General features: G+C 40.9%; 1 protein-coding gene and 1 pseudogene across 2 annotated transcripts in view; both read left to right on the forward strand.

Annotated features, from left to right (window-relative positions):
• SLC16A9 (solute carrier family 16 member 9) overlaps nt 1–10,014 on the forward strand; it is a 58,807-nt gene extending 48,793 nt beyond the window's left edge. The window contains exons 6-7 of one of the 2 annotated variants that reach the window (XR_011971625.1): nt 5,773–5,904; nt 8,226–10,014. The gene's annotated coding sequence lies outside the window, so the exon portion shown is untranslated. Of the gene's footprint in view, nt 1–5,772; nt 5,905–8,127; nt 8,144–8,225 lie in introns of those variants that run through there. The other variant, XR_011971626.1, reaches the window with a different exon arrangement.
• Nucleotides 5,853–18,282, forward strand: LOC140517058 (AP-1 complex subunit sigma-3 pseudogene; annotated as a pseudogene).
• Nucleotides 18,283–19,092: the final 810 nt, after the last annotated feature.

Here is a 19,092-nt window from a genome sequence, read left to right on the forward strand (position 1 = left end):
CACTATACCACAGTGCTTCTTGGTCTCTCCCTCATCAAAGTTTCCCAGAGAATTTCTACCTCTTCTTTACCTCTATCTCACTCTAACTTGTCTGTGCGCCTCTTTATTCACCCCTCCTTTCTACCCCCAGGTAGACTGTTAGCATCTTGAAGGCAGGACTTGTATCATTTTCATCTTTGTTATAGATGCTTGATAAATGGTAACTGAATTTTATTGGGTTACTGTGGGGGTTGCTGTAAGTCAAAGGCTGTATCCTCATATATAGCAAGTTGTATAGTTCTGGAGCCTAATTATTCTGAATTAAGTAGTTGTTCTGTGATAGATATGGAATAGTATGGTGTGATGTGTTGGATAGAGTGCTGGACCTGAAATGTTCAAGTCCCATCTGTGATACTTAACTAGTGGTATAACCCTGAGCAAACCACTCCACTCCTCTGAGCCTCAGTAACCGCATCTGTCAAATAAGAGGGCTAGATTAAATAATCTCTGAGGTCCCTTCCAGCTCTAAATCTATAATCCTATAACCACACCATCAGTGTAAGGAATTCCCACATGGCTAAAATAATAACATATAGGATAACTATAACGAGAGTCAGTTACTGGTGGCCATACCCCATCATGGACCTTGTAGACCCCAAGGCATCTAAGACAGCTCACCTGTCTGCTAATCCAAGTACATACACAGGCCCTTCTTAGGCTTAGCCTCTCTGAGCCTCAGTTTACTTACCTGTACAAAATGGTGATAATAATGGAACCTAGCTCACAGGGTTGTTGTAAGGTTCAAATGCAATAAAATATACATAACATATGTCTAATATGATGTGTATTATATTATTCATAATCTTTGTAAGTCTTATAGTGCTATGCTAATGCGCTGTTGTTATCAATATGAAGTCTGGTCCAATGCCAGTCTCAGTTTCTCTAGCCTCCCACGTTTCCAGCTCAGCCAGAACCCCTCCCTTCAGCCACTGAGTACCTGGAGGCCTTGAGTCAGCTATTGTTGTTTTCTCTCTCAACCAAAGCTCCTTATGAAGGTGTCCCTCAGAGATGCCAGCTTGTCCTGATAAGAGACACTCTTCCCTTATTCCCCGCTCCCTATCTGTCTACATCCACGATGAGAAAACAGGGAAACAGTCTCTAAGAACACTTTACTCGCTCTCAATGGAAACTAGATCCCAGTTAATATATGGGATCAGATTTCTAGAGTCCAGTGAGGTCTGACCTCCCTGATGACCTCGGTTATGCTTGGAGCCCTGATCTTTAGTGAATACTTTTGGTGGTCCCTATATTTTGACAAGGTCTACTCCCCATGTTGGATGAGAGGCTTGACCAGTGAGAGGTAAACATCCAGGGCAGTGTTTTGGAGAAACACCAAAGGGGAAAAAAGCTTTGTTAACTTTTGATACAGGACCCTGAGAAGCCAGGCAATGAGGCACCAAAAGTCAGAGAGGAGAAAGTTTTCTGCTCATTGAGTCAAGGAGCTGGGTGGTGCAATAGATAGAATCCTAGACCTGGAGTCAAGAAGAATTGAATTAAAATCCTGCCTCATATACTTACCAGCTGTGTGACCCCAAGAAAGTAATTTAACCTCTGTGCCTCAGTTTCCTCATCTGTAAAATGGGGATAATGATAGCACTTGCCTCACAAGGTTGTTGTGAGGATTTAATAAGAGAACATTTGTAAGGGATTTTGCAAACCTTAAAGTACGCTATGTATAAATGTTAACCATCATTATTATTAATAAGATCATGTTAGAACTAGAAGGGACCATAGAGGTCATCAAATCCAACCCTCCTATTTATCAACCCTATTATTTTATCTAGAGGAGTGACTTATCTGTGGTCACCTAAGCAGTCGGTAGCTGATCTGGATAAGAACCCAGATCCTTTGACTTCTCAGCTAAGTGTTCCTTCCAGGCTCACTTGAGCCTTACTTGAATTCCCAGAGCCTCATAGAAATGAACCAGCTGTAATGGGTTGAGGTCATCTGATGTCCTTATGAAGGCCTAAGGGGGCCACCCATGGATAGGGACACCTCACCTTCTAAACAGGTTTGTGAAGACAGTCAGGTTGGGTTGAGGCAGAGATCACCCTGAGTTAAAGTCAGACTTCTTGCCTCCCCCTCATCTAGTTAATAGTGGGAGGGGCAGCTAAGTGGTACAGTGGATAGAGCACCAGTGCAGGAGTCAGGAAGACCTGAGTTCAAATCTCACCTCAGACACTTGACACTCACTAACTCTGTGACCTTGGGCAAGTCACTTAACCCCAATTGCCTTATCCTGGGTCATCTCCAGTCATCCTGATGAATATCTGGTCACTGGATTCAGATGGCTCTGGAGGAGAAGTGAGGCTGGTGACCTGAACAGTCCTCCTTCATTCAAAACAAAGTCAAGTGCAAGTCATATCATTATTTCTCTGATGGCACTGTCTTCTTTCGGTAACAAAGGATGAACATACACAATAGTGGGAAGGAAACGAGCTTCCCACTTGGTGGGAGGTAGAGGGTGGAGTATGGGAAGGGGTATTTGAGAAGAGTCCTGGCCAAGAGAGAATATAATTCCACTGTAAGTTGTCTGAGTATGTGTTTCCAGAGGCCAGTAAAAAGGCTGAATCTCAGAGGGAGGAAATTTCTGATTAGACGCACGAATCTGATGATATACACAACTAAGCTGTAAATACCAGTCTGGTATTTGTTAGAGGATGTGGAGGAGAAGCAGAATCATGTAGTAGAAGGAACATTGGACTTAGTGTCAGGAAATGTGGATTTGAATCCCATTTCTGATACATCTTACCTATGTGACCTTGGGTAAGTCACTTACTGTAACCTCTCTGGGCAGCCATTTCCTCATCTATCAACGGATGAGGCTAGGCTAAATTACCTCTCACACTGTTTTCAACTTTTAGGTCCAGTGATTCTATGCCAGTCCAGCAGTCAGTGTAAAGGGCTTATGAGAATAATTCATTAAGGAGACCACAGTAAGAAGGCTCAACTTATAGAATTTCAGAGTTGGAAGGAATCCCAGAAGCTGTCTAGTATAAGCTGTCTTTGATGGGAATCACTAGCTTCTTCCCAACACGGGGTCATCCAGTGTTTGCTTTCACAAAACCAAATGGATAAATGATCAGAAAAGCAGAAATTACCAGTTTAGCATTAACAGGTTTCAAATTAGATTCTAAAGTGCTAGTGGAATTTTAATTTTTTTTGGTCCATGGAAAACTCTACATTTCTTCTTTGACCACCTTGGGGTAAATGTCCACCAGTGGTATTTCCAGAGCAAAGGGTATGAAAAAATTTTGTCATTGCTAAGTCTTTACCTCAAGCAAGTTAAAAACAAAAGGAAAATGGATACAGATGCATCTCTTGTGGTAGAAAACATTAAGAAGAAAAGTGGATGTTTTATTGACTGGGAGAAGGCTAAGTTGGCTCTGGCACATGCAGGTGATGGAACATTCTTATGCAAAAAGAAACAATGAATACGAAGAATTCAGAGTCACTTGGGAGCATTTATATGAACTAAACACAGAAGGAAATATGCAGAACCAAGAAGTAACAGACAATAATTAGTTATAACATAAAGGAAAACAAACCCTGGACCATGTCACATGTAATGAGTAAACTTGACTCCTTGACTAAAAAAACCTCTCTCTTCTCTCTCTCTCTCTCTCTCTCTCTCTCTCTCTCTCTCTCTCTCTCTCTCTCTCTCTCTCTCTCTCTCTCTCTCTCTCTCTCTCTCCCTCTCTCTCTCTCCTTTCCTCCCTCCCTCTCTCCCTCTCCTCCTTCCTCCCCTCCTCTGTCTTTCTCTGTTTCTCTCTCTCAGTCGCTACCTATCTCTGTCTCTCTGTAGAAAGGGCTGGAGTAACATGCAGATTGGAGAAGATGCTTTCAATATGTTCAGGGGTCTATTTTGCTTAACTTGACTTTTTGTTGAAAGGGAAGTCCTGGGAAATGATGGCGATGTAAAACAAACTCGCAAAGCTATCAGCAGCATTTAAAATATTCTCCACTGCCATGGAACTCCCTCCCTCCCATGTTGGGACTGTAACTGATGATAAGGAGTATTGTGAGTTTTGGGGGACTCTGGATTGTCCTACATTAATTTTTGCAGATTGTAGTGTGTCCTTGGCTTTCTTTTTCTTTACTAAAACACTTGTATAATAGGAACACATTTGAAGGAAAGGTCTACATTTTTATGAGACTCTGATCCTCAAAGATGTTATTGACAAATTATAAGGGATTCAACTCTGTACCTAAAGCATGGGATAATTGTGCCAGGACAAGGCAGACTTTGGAAAGGAAAGAGGAATCTACATGGTGGTGCAAAAAGAAAAATCACAGTGGGAGAACATGTTGGACTTCTGGCAAGGTCAGGTTGGATGAAGGAGAGAGACGGAGACAGAGAGATAGACACAGAGATGCAGAGAGAGAGAGAGAGAGAGAGAGAGCTGTTGCTGTAGGGAGGGACTCAGTTCTGAGGACATATGATAGGAAGGGGCTTCCCTACTTTTGTTTCAGCCACAGAACAGACCCCAGCCGTTCACATGCCAGAAGAGACGGTTTCTTCCATGACTTGTTTGAGTCTCTGCCATGTGCGCTGAAGGTGTTTTCTATGCCTTTGTTAATTGTTTTAGTCCCAGTTAGATGTTCTAATTTTTCAATTCCTGTCCCTTATCTGGTCTCTTATCCTGGTGCAATCTGAGTTTCAATGACCTTGGAAGGCCTGCTTTGAGCTAGGATAGGGGCTGAAGTCAAACCAAGTGCACTTATCATCCACCATACCATGTACTAAGCCCAGTAATCCAAGTGAACCCAAGGGTGATGCATGTGGGGCTGCTTTCACAAACAAGAACTTGTTGCCACCCTTTGGGGCTTTTCTGTGCAGAAATGTTTTCTAGACTGTTAGTGGAGGGTGGGTTCAGGTAAGATATCTCTTTCTCTCTACCAATTCCATTCCTAAATGCAGCTTAGCACTTTTGAGACACAGAGGCCCGAGGAACAACAATAACCAATCTCGGGGAGGGTTGGATTTGATGAACTCTAAGATCCCTTGTAGAGCTTGGTCTGTAATCCTCTGAGAGGGCCCCGTTGGCTTCACTGCCTGTGTTTCAGCAGTTTGGGAGAAGGAGACCTCAGACACCATCAGCGCTCTGGAACTGGGAGGTGTCCCAGAGCTTGTCTAGTCTGAACCTCTCTTTTTACAGACAAGGAACCTGACCCCCACAGAAGGGAAGGAGCCAGTGGCAGAGCTGATAATTAAACTCCAGATTCCAGTCCCTGCTCCTCTCTATCTCACCAAAAACTAAGGCTATCCCCAGCTTTATTATGAAATGAAGCTAAAATTCAGATCAACTCTCTTCTTCCCTTAAATGACTAAAGCTATGGCATAACAGATAGAGCTGGCTTTGGAATTGGGAAGCCCTGGGTTCGAATCTTGCCTGTGACACATACTTGCTGTGATCTGTCCCGCACTAAGTAACCCTCCTACAACTATAAGTTTCAGAAAAGGTTCTGATCTGCCTTGAAGGACAGAACTTCCTCACCCTGGAATTCCCTATATCAGTGAAATCACAGGTCTGCTCCTTGTCTCCTCAAAGCCCTTGAACTGTCTTGGGCTAGTCTCAGAGTCAAGCTCATGCCCACAGCACGTTTTGACTTCTTTGTTAGATCCTCACAGTTGTCCTGTGGGTGGAAAAGTACAAAAAAGATTTGTCTTGATTTGGATTGTACAATTTTGTTCTTCCCAATTCATCTGCCCTCTCCCCTCTCTTCTCCTAGGCCTCAGGAAAACTTCTGGGCAGTGAGCTTTCCACTGGGCCATGTCAGTTTTCCATTACAGCCCCAGCTATGGGTAAAGCATGGTGTCAGGCATGCAAGGAAGCTGGTATTCAAATGCAGCCTTCAGAGAAGGTAAGTGTGGTCTGGCCACTGGTTGATGTACTTTTTTACTTGTAAAATGCAAAAATAAAGTCTGCAGCATGACCTGGTCTCCAAGCCTTTCTGGATTTTTTGTTTTTGATTTTTTTCTGCAATGGTGAATGATAGAAAAGACGTATATTTTTTTCCTGACAATTAGAATTATTAAAAACATAATGAGCTTCTCCAGAGGTGGCCCCTTCCCCATCACTGGAGGTCTTCTATTTTGTAGAAGGATGGTTGTTCATATACAGGTTGGGCTCAAGAATAGATTAAGTCCCTTCCAACTCCAAGATTGTGTGATTCTGAAAGGATTAGTCATTTGGGCCCCACTGGTCTTGTTTTCAAAAACCCAGAGGCCATGATTAGGTATCAGAGCAGTATATTCCCTAGGGGAGCCATGGGAAGATTGTAGTGATTGGAAACAGTTGTGGGAGTTGTTGCTAGAGGGGATGGTGGAGTGGAACTGGTTGGATTAGGCCTGAGTTTTATGTTCACTGAATGAAGGAGACTAAGACTCCTAGAGCTAATGGGATCTTTGAAGGCCACCTGCTTATACACAATAATTGTACACATTTTGTAGGAAACTGAGGACCATAGAGGGTAAACCCATCCCACAATACTCCAAAAACTCTTGGTTGTATCAAAACCTACTCCTACCACCCTCCCCAATAGAATGTAAACTGCTTGAGAGTAGAGATGATCTCAGTTTTATCTTCCTAACCCTAACACTTAGTACAATATTTTGCACGTAGTTGGTGCATAGTAAATGCTTAGTGAATTAAATTGAATCCTGTGGATGAAGAGCCGTTGCTGAAAGAAGCTTCAATGCTGTGCTTCCAATCTTTTCATCAGGGACCTAAAAACATGCTCAAATCAGTGGACAACAGAATCTGCATTGGAAGTCAAGGACAGACTGATCATAGCTATTGACTGCTAAGGGCAGGGCTAGGATCTGGATCCAGGTTCTCTGACCCCAAAACCAGCCATTAGAATTCTAGACTTGGGGTCAGGAAGTTTCAGGTCCAGATTTAGATACTTATTTGACTTTTGGGGGCATAAGTTTCCTCATTTGTAAAATGAGAGGGTTAGATTTGACCATCGCTTTCCCCTGGATTCTCTGTGAATTTATGGTTGAGTGTATTACATATTTTGGGAGAATGTTTTGTACCAATTGTACCAATACTGTATCACCTTAGTAAATGCCCCCCTTTAAAGGCTATTTAAAACTGACTGGCTAAATCAGTTCTTAACTCATAATATTGGGTTGAGAAGTATACTGGTGAGGGCTCAAGCCAAAGGCATCAGTGAACTGCCCTTCGGCTCCTCATAAGTACCCTTAGAGCCCTAAAAGGGAGATATCGCCTTTCTCAGCATCCTCTGAATTTATGTGAGTTACATGATCACCTACTTTCCATTAAATGTGATGAGATATATTCCTTGTGCCAAGAAAATAAGTTTAGGACTGTAAGGTACTTCAAAAGGGCATCTAGTCCACCTCACCTATTTTTCATATGAAGAAACTGAGTCCAAAAGAGGATGCTACTTAAACAAGGTCATGCAGGTAAGGTCAGAGACTGTAGTATTTTGGGGATTCAAGCCTATTATAAATAGAAATCACTCAAGCAATTACTGAGTCTCAAAACTGTATATTGTGACTTATTCAATCCGGAATTTAATTGTTAATTATCTCACGCGTTGCTTAAAATTGTGGGGCGGGAGATATTATTGATCTGTCTGGATTTTCAGGCTTAATTTATACCTATGATTTTGGTTTTTTATCCCCAGCCCCCAACACAATGCCTGGCACAGTACCTGGAGCTCAGAAAATGTTTGCTGATCAATAAATACACTCAGATGATAGACTATGTAGCTCCCTGCACCCATGTCTGGACTGAGGTGTAGGGGAGAGGTTTTCTTTTGTTTCTCCCCTTTCAACAGGAGCAAGTGAAGAATTGGTTGGGTGCAGGGCAGTCACGTAGATGAGCAGCTTTGACTTTTTATGCTTTTTAAAAAAATTCAGTGGCACTGAAGAAGTTGAGTTTTCTTGCTACTTCTCCATCAAGGGAGCTGGCCAACACCAGGGGGCCTTTGCTCTATGGGGCTGAAGCAGCATTTCCAGGGCTGCACCACCACCTGGTGGCCAAATGTAGAAGTTCAGAAATTGCACCCATTCATTTTGTTCTCATTTTATGTTCATCCTTCATTTTCAAACAGGACCAGTGATATCATGAGATGATGTCATGACTTGTATGTGATTTGGATTTAAGTGAAGCAGAGTTGCTCAAAGTCATCAGCCTCACTCTCTCTTCCAGAGTCATCAAGGTCGAGTGATAGGACAAAAATCAAGACCACCTGTGGATGACCTTGGTGTCTTTGATGCCTGAAAATCTCCAAGCATTCCACAATACCTGCTTCAGCTCCCTTCATCGCTGTTGGAACCAATTGTCCTCATCTGCCCATTGTGCTGGGGGAAGTCTTCACATGCTTGGGGCAAGCATTTCCCTAACTCACCAATTTGAGACCTCTTGGTTACCCTCAATCTGTTTTAAGATGTCTACTGAGACATTTTTACTGGAGTGTGGTCACTGTGCCTGCTACAGCTTCTTGGAGTCACAGCTGAGAGTTGAGTGAATCACGTGGACTCCAGAGGTGGATGAGCAGCCCTGAAAAGGGCTCGGGAGCCCTCACACCAGAGGTGCTAATCTTCCTGGACCCCTCCCCCCACATGCCCCTACATACAATTAGTGAGAGTTCTGAAGGGTCCTCTGACTTTTTCAACCTTCTCCAAACTAAATGAAAATCAGATTTGATCCTGGACTTCCTCCTGACTCCTAAATTACATGCTATGGAATCAGGCCATTTAGTCAATCAAATTCTGATAACCAGACAGCAGTGCCTAAAACATGAATATGACTGCTAGTACTGTTACTTCCATTCAGTTATGTCCATATTTCCACAGACAGCTTGGTCTAATGGAGGACCTGGCTTCCTCGCAGTTTACTATAGGGGCTGAGCTAATGTTCTCATCTGGTCACTGTTAAAAAGTAAAGACTTTCAGCAGCTCCATTTTTCAGATAGATTAAACATTTACTGGGGTCCTGGTAGATGGAAAACCCTGCTCTACTTCAAAGTCCTTCATTTCACAAATGAGGGAATTGAGTCTGGGTTATTCCCTACTTAAATACAGATACTGATGGATGGGAGAATACAGGAAGTTAGCCTCTCTCAGAGATGTTAATCCTACAGGAAGATTTCTTCTATGAATCCCTGCAATTCTGGGAGGGGAAGGGGCTTTGAGCCTTTCTGCTTCCCAGGGAGATCCGGTATCTGGGGCATAACCCAGATCTTATTTTCATACCTACAGTGAGGTGAGAGGCAGTCTTGCAGGCAGGTGTATTGACTAGCATGTTGGCTTTCAAGTCAAGAAGTTCAGTCATTTGAGTCATATTTGACTTTTTATGACCCTATTTGGGGTTTGGGGTTTAAATTTCATTTCTAACACTGATGAAATTACTTATTGTGAGTGAATAATTTAATTTGGCAACCCTCTATGACTTTAAGTCATACATTCTTACATGAAGCAGGATATAGACCTGGCTTCTGACATTCACCAGAGAGAAATTGTGAAGAATGACTACAGAATAATGAAGAAGGATGTATGGGAATGATAAAGCACTCATAAGTAGTCTCCATAGTCAGAGGAGTTAGCCTTATCATTGTTTTCATTAGAAATATATTCAGAAAAGGGGATGGGGTCCTGTAGTTTAGCCAGAAGACCTCACTCTTCTTCAGCATGTGCAACAAAAGTCTGGAAATATAAAAATTTAGTAAGATGTCCAAAATCTCTCAAGGGTAATCCAAAGTTCCTAACTACCTTTTTAAAAAACTATCTGCATCTTAGATTTTTAATTATTTATTCTAACAACAGAAAAGTTTGGGAAAAATGTTCCCAGTAATGATAATTAGAAACATCGAGGCCACACGGATAATGTAATTTTCTTTTCAGGTTAATGATTTCTCAAATCAAAGCTTCTCTTATTAGCCATGATTTGGGGGAAAGTATTAAAATCTGAAATATTTTTCATATGTCACAGTTTTCAATACCTGCTTTGTACTATCATTGTATATGTGTGTGTGTGTGTGTGTGTGTGTGTGTGTGTGTGTGTGTGTGTGTTTTGGGGGGGGCATGTGTTAGAACAGCCTGAGGTTCCTGCTTACTATTGGACCTACCTCTTTCCATATTTCCTAAACACATCTCATTCCCTCCTATCTCAGGCTTTTAATACAGAAGGGTATGCCCACTGCTTCCCACAAAGCTCTTGAGAAACCATGCAGGTTAGAAAAGGGCAGTGATATAATCAGGGTGGGGCAAACAGGGCTTTCATCCAGGTTGCTTAAACTGAGAGTGAATTTGCAGACTTTGCATTCCCTCAGGAGGTAAGTACAACAGAGAACAAGTCTGGCTAGATTTCCCTTCAGGGTTCTAGGAGAGTGCCTGAGAGGACAGGGAGGTCTCTTTTCTAATGCCATCAACTTGGGCCTCCATTTCACATGTGTTCCTCTTATTGTTATTGACAAGTGTTCCAGTTCCATTTAACCAATTAACCTGAATTAGCTGTTACCAAAAGATATTTACTTAAAAGATACAGGAAGAACAAAAGTTCAGAAATTTCTCCCAATACCTTAGGGCCATGTTCTCTACATGCTGTTGTTTGTCCTTCACTTTCCAGGAGGACCAGTGACCTCATGGGGTGATGTCTTGATTCATGCATGAATTAGATTTCTGTGAGGCAGAGCTGTACAGTCATCAGCCTCATTCTCTTTTCCAGAGTCATCAAAGTCCAGGGGCAGGAGCAAAGTCAAGACAGCTGGCAATGGCCCAGGATGCAGTGGATGATCTTGGCATCTTTGATGTCTGACCAGGCTCCAAGCTCTTCTGAGCACCTGTTTCAACTGCCTTCATGGCTATTGGAACAAATTGTTCTCATCCTCCCATTCTGCTCAGGGAAGTCTTCACATGCTCAGGGTAGACATGCCCCTAACTCACTGATGAGTTTGCGGTCTGTAGCTTACCTTCAACTTGATTTAGCTGCTGTGCATGCTACAGCTTCTGGTTCTTACAAGTGAGAGATGAGCGCCAGATGGATACCACACGTGAACGAGCAGTCCTAAAAAGGGTTCAGCAAGCCCTCACACCAGAGGTGCTAGTCCTCCCGAGCACCCCATACACTCTCCCCATACTTTCTTTCTGAGGAGAGTGGGTTCAGATTGACCACAGTTTTTATACAGCATTGGCCCCACTAAGGTGACATCCAAATGAGGCACTGATGCTTGACGAATTCTTGTATCAGCCATTACTAGGCTGGGTCCCCTAAGGTCTCTCCTCATTCCTCTGGGTCTCAACACTAAAACAGCTTACTGCAAACATTGGCTCTGACTCCACTCTCAGACCTCCCGATGGTTTGCCGTCTTGACCTGAAACTCATAAGGTTATAGCCTCCAATCTCCTTCACCCCAAAACGAAAGGACAAATGTCAAGGCAAAGAACCAAGGTCCATATTTATGGGTCACATGTTGGCCTCTGATAGGGAGGAGTCCTCTTCCCTTACATCATTCTCTCTTGTCTCACCAGAGTATATATTTTAAGGCAGGAAGAAGTCTCACTAAGAGAAGGGAGAGGTTCTGGGTTTTGAACACCCTCCTTCCTCTCAGTGGCAGCTATGCAGCACATGCTCTGAAACTCATACGGGCACTGCCATAGCCAAGTGCTACATGTAGGCTCATGAGGATTGGACTCATTGGCCAGTCCCTCATACGTTGATGACAATTAGCCAGAACTTGGTGGTCTTTTAGTGTTTTATCCATTTACATTATAGACTGATAGATGTAGAGCTGGAAAGGACCTCAGAAACCATCTAATCTAATGCCCTCAATTTACATAATGAAGAGTGAAGTTCAGAGGCTAATTCATTGACTTGCTCATGATTCTGCAGGGAGTAAGCTGTGTGTATCATCTTTCTGGTTCTTCTTAACTCCTTCTCCATTAGTTCATAAAAGTTTTCCCAAGTGTCTCTGAATCTCTCATATTCATGGGGCTTTTTCTGACTTAATAATATTAAATTACATTCATAGACTACAATTTGTTCTGCTATTTCTCAAACAATGGGCTGCCACTGTTTCCTGGTTATTGGTGTTGGGGTTTTTTTTGCTATTGTAAAAAGGCTGTTATGAATGTTTTAGTATATATATGACATATAAAATCTACTTATATATGTAAATATACAAATATACTTTTGTATGACAAGATACACATAGCAGTAGAGAGACAAGAGAAAGAGAGAGGGGGCAAGGTGTTTATATATGATTGATATATATGTATATCTATATTTGCAAATATAGATATACATACAAACACACATGTATATATACATATATGTGTATGTATATATGTGCATATATCTATCTATCCATCAAGAGAGTCTTTCTCAAAACGTATAGAGAAAGACTAACTAGAAAATTATTGCAATCGTCTAGACCTGAGGTAATAAGGGTTCGAACCTGGATGGAACACATTTGAGTGGAGAAAAGAGGACAAGAAATGCCATGAAGGTAGGAACCACAAGACTTGTCATCAATTTGGATTTGTGGACTCAGTGAGAGTGACGCCAAAGTTTCGAAAGGAATGTAGTGGCCTCAGAAGTGACTGGCAAGTTGGAAAAGTACATGTGGGGGAGGAAAGAAGACAGTGAGTTCTGTTTCAGATGTGTCAGGTTTGAGATGCTTATGGGACATTGAATTTCAATCAAAAAGTTATTGAAGAAGTAGGACTGGAGCTCAGGAGATACATGATGGCCGGGTCTTTAGATCCCTTCCAGTTCTGAAATTCTCTGCTTGTCCAGAGCTCAGGATATGCTCCTGGAGGCATCACAGGATGCTCAAACATCCTGTTGAGAGACTTGAGAAAGTTCACTGTCCTTTGCTTGCCTCTGGAAGTAAGTACCAGAAGAAAGTGGGCTAACACACTTCAGAAAGATTTTTCAATAGAAGCTGAAAAGAAAATTTTTCTGATTCACCAGCAGATTAAGTTTCCTAGAGTATTCTGGGGAGGCCAGGCTTCCTTGTATGTGTATAATATACTCACATATTTACACATTCTTTGCACTAGGCTTGTAATTTCCTTCTTGTAGGGGTCTCTTGATGAAGATATTCTCTGCAATTCAGATTCTTTGTGAACAATTTGAGGCACTTTAATGACTTGCCAAAGGTCACATAGCAGCGTGTATAGAGACAGAAACTGAACTCAAATCTTTCTGTTTCTAGGACTGTTTCTCTCTCTACACGATGAACTTCTGGTCACATACATCAAACGCAGAGCAAAATGTGGATTTTGTAAATTGATGTGAATACGTACATATATTTGGCACAAAAACACACAAAGTAATGGTTGTTTGTTTTTTTTTTTATTTCTATCATTAGCACCTAGCAAAGGCCATGTCCATTGTGGTGGCTTGATACATATTTGTCAAATTCAATTTGGATGGGGGTTGATAAGGATGAAGAGGAAAAGGGACCAATTTCGACTCAGCTGTTACCCACTCCCCATTCAGACACTAGACTGAAAATTCCTAAATCCAACATGGGGCCACCCTGGCCATCTTGGGCCATTCCTTTGTATGAGGATATCTTAGCCTCATTTTTGTAGGAAGCTGCATTTCTTTGGCTAGAAGATGTGATAGTCACCTTTGCTTTTCCAGGAGTTTTGAATTAGTAAAATATGCTGATCTTTAATAGTAGGAGAGCTTATAGTGAGGCCACCTCCCTCAGTGGCTTATTCATCCTCTCCATTTTTCCCCAACCCAATGCCAGTGACTCATGTAGTACAAAGTTTGGCAGATGAAGGAAGGATTTCTAAAGTTTTCCAATGTTAATTTTCACTGTGATCCTATACAGCGAGTCATTATTAATGGAATCAAGCCCTTTGTAGGGGACCCAACAAGTGAAATCAGAGATGAAGCAGATTACCAGATTAGTTACATCAAAGTCCTGGACTAGTTTGTCTACAAGATTTTCTTCATTTGTGAGAGGCACGCCCCTTGCTTTGGTGGACCTTCTTCCCTCTGCAAAGGAAGCAGGGAAAGTGTCTTTTATATAAAACTTCTTGGGGGCCAAACTTAGGCTTTAGAGTTCCTAGCATTCATTTTTGCTGTTGTTACTGCTTCCATTTGCATTGCTACAGTCATGAAGTATATTGTTTTCCTGGCTGTGCTTTACTTTGCACCAGTTCCTGTCACATTTGTCATTACTTACAGCACCATCATGTGCTATTATATTCATTTATACTTGTTTTTGCCATTTTTCAATTAATCTACCTTGTTTCAACTTCTTTGCTCCCATAAAAGTGTTGCTTTTAATTAATATATTTTTGTATATTTGGGACCTTTCTTTTTTGTCAGTGAACTCTTTGGGGGTATATGTCTACAAGTGTAATCTCTGGACATTTTAGTCACTTTATTTGCATAAATTTCCAAATTGCTTTCCAGTATGGATGTAACAACTCATAGTCCCCTCCACAATACGTTAATGGACCTTTCTTTCCTCATTTCCTCAAAACATTGATTTCTACCATCCTTTGTCATCTTTACCAGTTTGCAGGATATGAGGTGAAACCTCAAGCTTTGTTTTGATTTTTATTTCTCATATTTTTTAAATTTAAAATTTTTCCAATTGGAAGTAAAAGTAATTTTTAATGTTCATTTTCTCATTTATTTAGTTTCAACATTCATTTTTATAAGATTTTGAGTTCCAATTTCCCCCCCTTCTTCTTCCCCTCCCTCTCCTTACCCTTCCCCAAGATGGCAAGCTATCTGATATAGAATATACATGTACAATTATATTAAACATAGTTCCACATTAGTCATGTTGTGAAAGAAGAATCAGAACAAAAGGGAAAAACTACAAGAAAGGAAAAAAAGGAGAGAAAATAGTATGTTTTGATCTGCACTCAGACTCCATAATTCTGTCTCTGGATGTGGACAACATTTTCTATCACGAGTCTTTTGTAATTGTCTTGGGATTTTCGTATTGCTGAGAAGAGCTAATTGCTGTCAAAGTTGATTATCAAACAATGTTCCTGTTAATATGTACAATGTTCTCCTGGTTCTGCTCACTTCACACAGCATCAATTCATTCAAGTCTTTCCAGGTTTTTCTGAAATCCACCTGCCCATCATTTCTTATAGCATAATTGTATTCCACATTACATTTAATGACCAAAACTTGTTCAGTCATTCCCCAATTAATTGGCATCCCCTCAATTTCCAAAAAAAGAACTGCTATAAATATTTTTATACAGGTGGGTGCTTTTCCACTTTTTTATCTCTTTGGAATGTAGACTTAGTAGTGGCATTGCTGAATCAAAAGGTTATGCACAGTTTTATCGCCCTTTGGGCATACTTCCAAATTGCTCTCCAGAGAGGTTGGATTAGTTTTTCCACATCCCTTCCAATATTTGTCATTTTCCCTTTCTGTCATATTAGCCAATCTGACAGATATGAGGTAGTATCTGAAAGTTGTTTTAATTTGCATTTCTCTAATTAGTGGTTATTTAGAACATATTTTCAAATGACTATAGAATAGCTTTGATTTCTTTGTCTGAAAACTGCCTATTCATGTCCTTTGATCATTTATCAATAAGGGAATGCCTTGTATTCTTATAAATTTCACTCATTTCTCTATATATTTGAAAAATGAGGTCTTTATCAGAGACAACTGCTATAAGAGTCCTCCCTCCCCAGTTTTCTTCTTTCTGTCTATACTTGGTTGCATTGGTTTTGTTTATGCAATATCTTCTTAAGTTAATGTAATCAAAATGATCCATTTTATATCTTTCAATGCTCTCTGTCTCTTGTTTGGTCAGAAATTCTTCCCTTCTCCATAGATCTGACAGGTAAAATATTCCATGCTCCCCTAATTTGCTTATGCTACACCCTTTATGTCTAAATCATGTACCCATTTTGGCCTTATATTATATGATATGAGATGTTGGTTTATAACTACTTTCTTCCATACTGCTTTCCAGTTTTCCCAGCAGTTTTTGTCCCCAAAGTCTGATTCTTTGGGTTTATCAAATACTAGATTACTATGGTTATTTGCTACAGTGCATTGTGCAACTAATCTATTCCACAGATAATACACTTTATTTCCTAGCCAGTACCAAATTGTTTCAATGATTACCATTTCATAATACAGTTTGTCATCTGGTATGGCTAAATCACCTTCCTTCACTTTTTTTCCCATTAATTCCCTTAGTATTCTTGACCTTTTGTTCTTTCAGATGGATTTTATTATTGTTTTCTAACTCCATAAAATATTTTTGGTAGTTTGTAAATTAATTTAAGGAGATTATCATTTTTATTATATTAGTTCAGTTTACCCATGAACAACTAATACATATTTTTAAAAATATTCTATTTTTAATTTATGGAATGAAAAAATATTTCCATAACATAGCATGATTAAAAAAAGATGATTAAACACAAAACTGCAAATCTACTAAGTATAACTTGCTATTCCTTTTAAATATACAGCAAAGATTGTGGGTAACAATTATGGTCTAAGAGGCTTCACCTGTCACCTTGGCAGCCCGCGGCTCCTGGAGAGGTGGCAGCCATCGGTGGTGTCCCGCTTCTGACTCCATCGGTCCGGCTGTTGGGCTGGCCAAGCCTGCAGGAAGGTGGGCGGTGGCCTTGGCCCCTGCCAACGTGATTCATTTCATATCGCTGTTCAGTCAACAAGGGAAATTAAGACTGCAGAAATGGTAAACCACACTCCCTGATAAAGAGAGAAAAAAGATCACCCGAGAAATTGTACATATGATTCTGTCTGGTGGTCAAAGGACAAGCAGTTTTGTTGACTGGAAGGATCTAAAACTTGTTTATAAAAGATATGCTAGCTTATGTTTTTGTTGTACGGTAGAAAATCAGGACAATGAACTGCTGATGCTAGAGATTGTACATCTTTAAGTGGAATTACCAGACAGGTATTTTGGAAACAGTCTGTGAGCTGGATATTATATTTAATTTTGAAAAGGTCTGTTTTATCCTTGATGAGTTTATAATTGGTGGAGAAATCCAGGAAACTTCAAAGAAAACTGCTGTCAAGGCTATAGAAGACTCTGATATGTTACAGGAGACAATGGAAGAATACATGAGCAAACCTGCATTTTAACTGAAAAATCTACTTGACAACCCAATGATGCTGCATATTATATCTGTAAAACTTCAGCTGGATGTAGTTCTTTTCTGATGTGCCAGAGCCTTATGCCAAAAGTAACTTAAATGGATTGTGTGTGAAACTTCTTGGATACTTTGGGATACTGTGTTCAACTAGCAAGACTTAAAACTGTAGCATATTTGTAACAGGTGCATATCTATATTAATCTCTATATATGGATTGTCTCGACTGGAACTTAAAACAACCATCATTCAGTAAATTGCGTATTTTGTTTATATAATAACTTTACCAGCAAAGTAATAATCTTAAAATATTTTTGAGAAATGGTCTATATTTTTGCTAGTATTCTCAAAGAACAAGTTGGTAACTATTTGTAAAATTGTTATGAATGTGCTACTTATCTTGAACTAAAATAATACTTTTTTCTAACTGCACAGTTCTTTTTTTAATGGTGATCTCATATATGTTAAAGTAATATAAAAGGTCAGTTATTAGACAACTATAGCCATGTTTTATATATATATGTGTGTGTGTGTGTCTTTGGGTGTATACACATACATGTATCCCCATATATATGTACGCATGGGTAAGATTTCAACAAATCTTCAGCCCCTTTTATCTTGAATTTCTCATTCAGGCTTGAGTTTGGGGAAATAAAAGCAATGACAAAAACACAACTACCTATAATTTAAAAGAAAAACGAAATCTTCAAGAGTTGCTGTCTAGGATTAAATTGTTCTAATAAAATTTTGGCAGTCAGAATTGTAAAATACATGCAGTATCTCAATTTGTATATTCACCAAAATCATAGAATTTCAGATCAGAAGGGAGTTAGTTGAGTGGCCAGTTAGTCCATCCTATACTCCCAAATTACTAATTTACAAGAATGTTTTTTATGGGAGGAGCCAAGATGGTGGAGTAGAAAGACACACATATGCTAGCTCCTAACCCACAGCCTATAAAATACCCATAAAGAAGAACTCCCAACAAATTCTGGAGCAGCAGAAGCCACACAACAACAGAGTGGAGGCGATATCTGTTCCAGAGAGACCTGAAAAACCAACACCAAAGGTCTGTCGTGCACCGGACCTGGAGCAGAGCCCAGCCCTGCCTTGGCCGTGTGGCGCAGAGAGGAGCAGATCTGAGCAGGCTTCGGGAGCAGAATCTCCAGTGGCAGTGCATGTCCCTCCACCCACAGGCACCAAAGGTCAGTGACAGAGTCTTTTTGGCTGGCTGAGAGGGGAGTGGGGTGTCCCCATAACTCAGGCCCCCTCGGGAGGCAGCGGCAGACAGGGGCTCCCAAAGCAGGCAGGAGCCCAGATCCATTGTCGAAGGTCTCTGCATAAACCCCCTGAGGGAACTGAGCCCTGTATGGCGGTCCTGCCCCGACCTGAACACCCGAACTTAATCTCACACTGAATAGCAGCCCTGCCCCTGCTGAAAGCCCTGAGGCTGGGAAGCAGCATTTGAATCTCAGCCCCTAAGTGCTAGCTGGGCAGAACTGGAGGCGAGATGGGTGTGGAGAGGAAACCCAGAAGTCAAGTAACTGGCTGGGAAAATGCCCAGAAAAGGGGGAAAAAAATAAGACCATAGAAGGTTACTTTCTTGGGGAACAGGTGTCTCCCCCCATCCCTTCAGATGAGGAAGAACAAGGCATACTGTCAGAGGAAGTCAAGGGCCCTGCCTCCAAAGGGGACTTAAACTTGGCTCAGGAAATAGAAGACCTTAAGAAACAAGTTAGCAGCTTACTAAAGGAGAACCAAAAAAACGCTGAGGAAAATAGCAGCTTTAAAAAGAGGCTAACTCAACTGGAAAAAGAGGTCCAAAAAGCCAACAAGGAGAAGGAGGTTTTAAAAAGCAGAATTAGCCAAATGGAGGAGAAGGTTCAAAAGCTCACTGAACAAAATAATTCATTGAAAGAGAGAATTGAGTCCAGGGAAAAGAATGA

Source organism: Notamacropus eugenii, chromosome 1 (genome assembly GCF_028372415.1).
Source record: "Notamacropus eugenii isolate mMacEug1 chromosome 1, mMacEug1.pri_v2, whole genome shotgun sequence".
NCBI classification, from domain to species: Eukaryota; Metazoa; Chordata; class Mammalia; order Diprotodontia; family Macropodidae; genus Notamacropus; species Notamacropus eugenii.